Source organism: Oncorhynchus mykiss, chromosome 11 (assembly GCF_057628025.1).
Source record: "Oncorhynchus mykiss isolate SJ-2025 chromosome 11, ASM5762802v1, whole genome shotgun sequence".
Lineage (NCBI taxonomy): Eukaryota > Metazoa > Chordata > Actinopteri > Salmoniformes > Salmonidae > Oncorhynchus > Oncorhynchus mykiss.
The window spans coordinates 16,836,295-16,842,853 of record NC_143032.1 but is presented as its reverse complement, the minus strand read 5'-3'; positions in this window follow the sequence as shown (position 1 = coordinate 16,842,853).

Genomic DNA, 6,559 nt, shown 5'->3' with positions numbered 1-6,559 from the left:
ACACTCTCACCATCTCTCTCCCTCCCTGCAAGGCCACTACAGAAGGCATGCCTAGACTGTGACTCTATGGCTAAATAACAACTGAAGCTCTGAGCAGCAGGAGGGATAAAATCATTATGGGTGTTACAAGTTACGAACAACTGCACATTCCTCCTTGTGGCTATCCGCAGTGTATGACTTAGAGCTAGTAGGTTTTCCTGACAAAAACTCTGGGTTCTAGTTAGGTACTAGGTTTGATTGGTCAGGTCACATTACTGAGAAAAACTCCTGGCCCTACGTGTTATCTATTTTACCAGACCCGTGTGAGCAGAGAGCTGTGGTACCAGGTGTTGATGCTCCGGGCCGAGGTCATGTGACCATGTCTCCCGCGTTAGCAGCACCTGAGGCTTAGCTGGGACGGCCAACTCCTGATCTGATGTCATGTGATGTCTGGACTCCTCTCAGGGATGGGTGCTACTGCTCACCAGGGAAGCTGGTTGGGTAAAGATAGGATATTCATAGACACGGATGTGTGTGTATACAGTTGAAGTCAGAAGTTTACATACACCTTAGCCAAATACATTAAACTCAGTTTTTCACAATTCCTGACATTTAATCCAAGTAAAAATTCCCCCGTCTTAGGTCAGTTAGGATCACCACTTTATTTTGAGAATGTGAAATGTTAGAATGATAGTAAAGATAATGATTTATTTCAGCTTTTATTTCTTTCATCACATTCCCAGTGAGTCAGAAGTTTACATACACTCAATTAGTATTTGGAGGCATTGCCTTTAAATTGTTTAACTTCGGTCAAATGTTTCAGGTAGCCTTCCACAAGCTTCCCACAATAAGTTGGGTGAATTTTGACCCATTCTTCCTGACAGAGCTGGTGCAACGGAGTCAGGTTTGAAGGTCTCCTTGCTCGCACACGCTTTTTCAGTTCAGCCCACAAATTTTCTATAGGATTGTTGTCCTTAAGCCATTTTTCCACAACTTTAGAAGTATGCTTGTGTTCATTGTTCATTTGGAAGACCCATTTGCGACCAAGCTTTAACTTCCTGACTGATGTCTTGAGAGGTTGCTTCAATATATCCACATAATTTTCCTCCCTCATAATGCCATCTATTTTGTGAAGTGCACCAGTCCCTCCTGCAGCAAAGCACCCCCACAACATGATGCTGCCAACCACATGCTTCACGGTTGGGATGGTATACTTCGGCTTGCAAACCTCCCCCTTTTTCATCCAAACATAACAATGGTCATTATGGCCAAACAGTTCTATTTTTGTTTCATCAGACCAGAGTATATTTCTACAAAAAGTACGATCTTTGTCCCCATGTGCAGTTGCAAACCGTATTCTGGCTTTTTTATTGCGGTTTTGGAGGAGTGGCTTCTTCCCTGCTGAGCGGCCTTTCAGGTTATGTCGATACAGGACTCGTTTTACTGTGGATATAGATACTTTTGTACCTGTTTCTTCCAGCATCTACACAAGATCCTTTGCTGTTGTTCTGGGATTGATTTGCACTTTTCGCACCAAAGTGCGTTCATCTCTAGGAGACATCTCCTTCCTGAGTGGTATGACGGCTGCGTGGTCCCATGGTGTTTATACAGTGCCTTGCGAAAGTATTCGGCCCCCTTGAACTTTGCGACCTTTTGCCACATTTCAGGCTTCAAACATAAAGATATAAAACTGTATTTTTTTGTGAAGAATCAACAACAAGTGGGACACAATCATGAAGTGGAACGACATTTATTGGATATTTCAAACTTTTTTAACAAATCAAAAACTGAAAAATTGGGCGTGCAAAATTATTCAGCCCCCTTAAGTTAATACTTTGTAGCGCCACCTTTTGCTGCGATTACAGCTGTAAGTTGCTTGGGGTATGTCTCTATCAGTTTTGCACATCGAGAGACTGACATTTTTTCCCATTCCTCCTTGCAAAACAGCTCGAGCTCAGTGAGGTTGGATGGAGAGCATTTGTGAACAGCAGTTTTCAGTTCTTTCCACAGATTCTCGATTGGATTCAGGTCTGGACTTTGACTTGGCCATTCTAACACCTGGATATGTTCATTTTTGAACCATTCCATTGTAGATTTTGCTTTATGTTTTGGATCATTGTCTTGTTGGAAGACAAATCTCCGTTCCAGTCTCAGGTCTTTTGCAGACTCCATCAGGTTCTTCCAGAATGGTCCTGTATTTGGCTCCATCCATCTTCCCATCAATTTTAACCATCTTCCCTGTCCCTGCTGAAGAAAAGCAGGCCCAAACCATGATGCTGCCACCACCATGTTTGACAGTGGGGATGGTGTGTTCAGGGTGATGAGCTGTGTTGCCTTTACGCCAAACATAACGTTTTGCATTGTTGCCAAAAAGTTCCATTTTGGTTTCATCTGACCAGAGCACCTTCTTCCACATGTTTGGTGTGTCTCCCAGGTGGCTTGTGGCAAACTTTAAACGACACTTTTTATGGATATCTTTAAGAAATGGCTTTCTTCTTGCCAGTCTTCCATAAAGGCCAGATTTGTGCAATATACGACTGATTGTTGTCCTATGGACAGAGTCTCCCACCTCAGCTGTAGATCTCTGCAGTTCATCCAGAGTGATCATGGGCCTCTTGGCTGCATCTCTGATCAGTCTTCTCCTTGTGTGAGCTGAAAGTTTAGAGGGACGGCCAGGTCTTGGTAGATTTGCAGTGGTCTGATACTCCTTCCATTTCAATATTATCGCTTGCACAGTGCTCCTTGGGATGTTTAAAGCTTGGGAAATCTTTTTGTATCCAAATCCGGCTTTAAACTTCTTCACAACAGTATCTCGGACCTGCCTGGTGTGTTCCCTGTTCTTCATGATGCTCTCTGCGCTTTTAACAGACCTCTGAGACTATCACAGTGCAGGTGCATTTATACGGAGACTTGATTACACACAGGTGGATTGTATTCATCATCAGTCATTTAGGTCAACATTGGATCATTCAGAGATCCTCACTGAACTTCTGGAGAGAGTTTGCTGCACTGAAAGTAAAGGGGCTGAATAATTTTGCACGCCCAATTTTTCAGTTTTTGATTTGTTAAAAAAGTTTGAAATATCCAATAAATGTCGTTCCACTTCATGATTGTGTCCCACTTGTTGTTGATTCTTCACAAAAAATACAGTTTTATATCTTTATGTTTGAAGCCTGAAATGTGGCAAAAGGTCGCAAAGTTCAAGGGGGCCGAATACTTTCGCAGGGCACTGTACTTGCATACTATTGTTTTTACAGGTGAACGTGGTAACTTCAGGTGTTTGGAAATTGCTCCCAAGGATGAACCAGACTTGTGGAGGTCTACCATTCTTTTTCTGAGGTCTTGGTTGATTTCTTTAGATTTTCCCATGATGTCAAGCAAAAAGGCACTGCGTTTGAAAGGTAGGCCTTGATATACATCCACAGGTACAGAAGGTACAGAAGCTTCTAAAGCCATGACATTATTTTCTGGAATATTGCAAGCTGTTTAAAGGCACAGTCAACTTAGTGTATGTAAACTTCTGACCCACTGGAATTGTGATACAGTGAATTATAAGTGAAATAATCTGTCTGTAAACAAAACTATAGTTTGTTAACAAGAAGTGGAGGGTTTGAAAAACTAGTGTAGGTCAACTTCCGACTTCAGCTGTGTATGTATGTATGTATGTATGTATGTATGTATGTATGTATGTATGTATGTATGTATGTATGTATGTATGTATGTATGTGTGTGTGTGTGTGTGTATATGTACATACACACAGAAGTGGATTTGGCTATTTGAGTCACACCCATTGCTGACAGGTGTATAACATGGAGCACACAGCCATTCAATCTCCATAGAGAAAACATTGGCAGTAGAATGGCCTTACTGAAGAACTCAGTGACTATCAACGGGGCACCGTCATAGAATGCCCCCTTTCTAAAAAATGTCTGCTCTGCTAAAGCTGCCCCGGTCAAATGTAAGTTCAGTTATTATGAAGTGGAAACATCTAGGAGCAACAAGAGCTTAGCTGCAAAGCGATAGGCCACACAAGTTCACAAAACGGGACCGCCGAGTGCTGAAGCGCGTAGCATGTAAAAATTATGTTGTTGGTTGCAACACTCACTACAGAGTTCCAAACGGCCTCTGGAAGCAATGTTTGTCAGCAAGAATTGTTTGTCAGGAGCTTCATGAAATGAGTTTCCATAGTCGAGCAGCCGCACACAAGACTAAGGTCACCATACGCAATGTCAAGCGTTGGTTGGAGGCGTTTCCACTCTGGAGCAGTGGAAACGCGTTCTCTGGAGTGATGAATCACACTTCACCATCTGGCAGTCCGACGGACAAATTTGGGTTTGGCAGGTCCCAGGAGAAGACTTCCTGGCCCAATACATAGTGCCAATGTAAAGTTTGGTGGAGGAGGAATAATGGTCTGGGGCTGTTTTTCATGGTTCAGGCTAGGCCCCTTAGTTCAAGTGAATGGAAATCATAATGCTACAGCACACAATGACATTCTAGATGATTCTGTGTTTCCAACTCTGTGGTAACAGTTTGGGGAAGGCCCTTTCCTGTTTCAGCATGACAATGCCCCCGTGCACAAAGCGAGATCCATACAGGAATGGTTTGTTGAGGTCGGTGTGGAAGAACTTGATGGGCCTGCACAGAGCCCTGACCTCAACACCATCGAACACCTTTGGGATGAATTGGAACGCAGACTACGAGCCAGGCCTAATCGACCAACATCACTAATGCTCTTGTGGCTGAATGGAAGCAAGTCCCAGCAGCAATGTTCCAACATCTAGTGGAAAGCCTTTCCAGAAAGTGTAGGCTGTTATAGCAGCAAAGTGGGGGGACCAACTCCATATTAATACCCATGATTTTGGAATTACATGTTTTTCGACGAGCACATGTCCACATACTTTTGGTTATGTAATGTATGTGTATATATAGCAAGACATATTTAGATAGAGAATAGAATGTGCATGCTTAACTGGTGCAGGACGCAGACACAATCTACTGCTTCAGACTCTGGACATCTGACAGCAACTTACCAGAGAGACCATGACAGCTGACTATCACCTCTGTCCAGAATGTGGGTTGTTGCACCACATTGGCAGACAAGAGTTTAAAAGATCAGTCAGCTGGCTTTGTGAGAGCATTCATGTCAATTTTAGACGAGCTTAGCTTAACTAATAAAGTTAGTCATTTTGGGATGTTTTTTTAGCGAGCATACATAACTTAAGTTAGCTAGCTAGTCAACTTAATAACTTTGAAAATGTGCATGTCGAGAACTGGCCAGCTGTAAATTGGTGAGTTGCCACTTGCCAGCCACCTGACTCAATTACCTGATTCGCCTTCATTCAAAGTAAAACAGCTAACGCGTTAGCTAGCCAAATTTAGCTGACTGAAGTCCGTTCCAAGTGCCAGTGGCCGTTGCTAAATCTGGAAAAGTCAGCTAGCTAGGAAGATAAGCATCCATCAAGCTAGACATAGTTAACTAGCTAACGTTAGCAATACGACTAACAAGACTTGCAACCTTCCGGTTACTAGTCCAATGCTCTAACCACTAGGCTACCTTGCCGCCCCAATCAGTTGTGTTGTGACAAGGTAGGGGGGTATACAGAAGATGGCCCTATTTGGTAATATAGCAAGTCCATATTATGTCAAGAACAGCTCAAATAAGCAAAGAGAAACGACAGTCCATCATTACTTTAAGACATGGTCAGTCAATACAGAAAATGTCAAGAACTTTTACAGTTTCTTCAAGTGTAGTTGCAAAAACCATCAAGTGCTATGATGAAACTGGTTCTCATGAGGACCACCACAGGAAGGGAAGACCCAGAGTTATCTCTGCTGCAGAGGAAAAGTTCATTATAGGTATCAGCCTCAGAAATTGCAGCCAAAATAAATTATTTACAGAATTCAACACACACATGTCAACATCAACTTTTCAGAGGAGACTGTATGAATCAGGCCTTCATGGTTGAATTGCTTCACAGAAACCACTACTAAAATACACAAATAAGAAGAAGAGACTTGCTCGGGCCAAGAAACACGAGCAATGGACATTAGACCGGTGGATGGAAATTTGTCCTTTTATCTGGAGTCCAAATAGTTTTTTTGTTTGTTTCAACTGTCATTTCTTTGTGAGATGCGGTGTGGGTGAACGGATGATCTCAGCATATGTGTATTTCCCACCGTAAAGCATGGAGGAGGAGGTGTTATGGTGTGGGGGTGCTTTGCTGGTAACACTGTTTTTGATTTATTTAGAATTCAAGGCACACTTAACCAGCATGGCTACCACAGCATTCTGCAGCGATGTGCTTAGTGGGACTATGATTTATTTTTCAACAGGACAATGACCCAACACACTTCCAGGCTGTGTAAGGGCTATTTAACCAAGAAGAAGAGTGATGGAGTGCTGCATCAGATGACCTGGCCTCCACAGTCCCCCGACCTCAACCCAATTGAGATGGTTTGGGATGAGCTGGACCGCAGAGTGAAGGAAAAGCAGCCAACAAGTGCTCAGCATATGTGGGAACTCCCTCAAGACTGTTGGAAAAGCATTCCAGGTGAAGCTGGTTGAGAGAATGCCAAGAG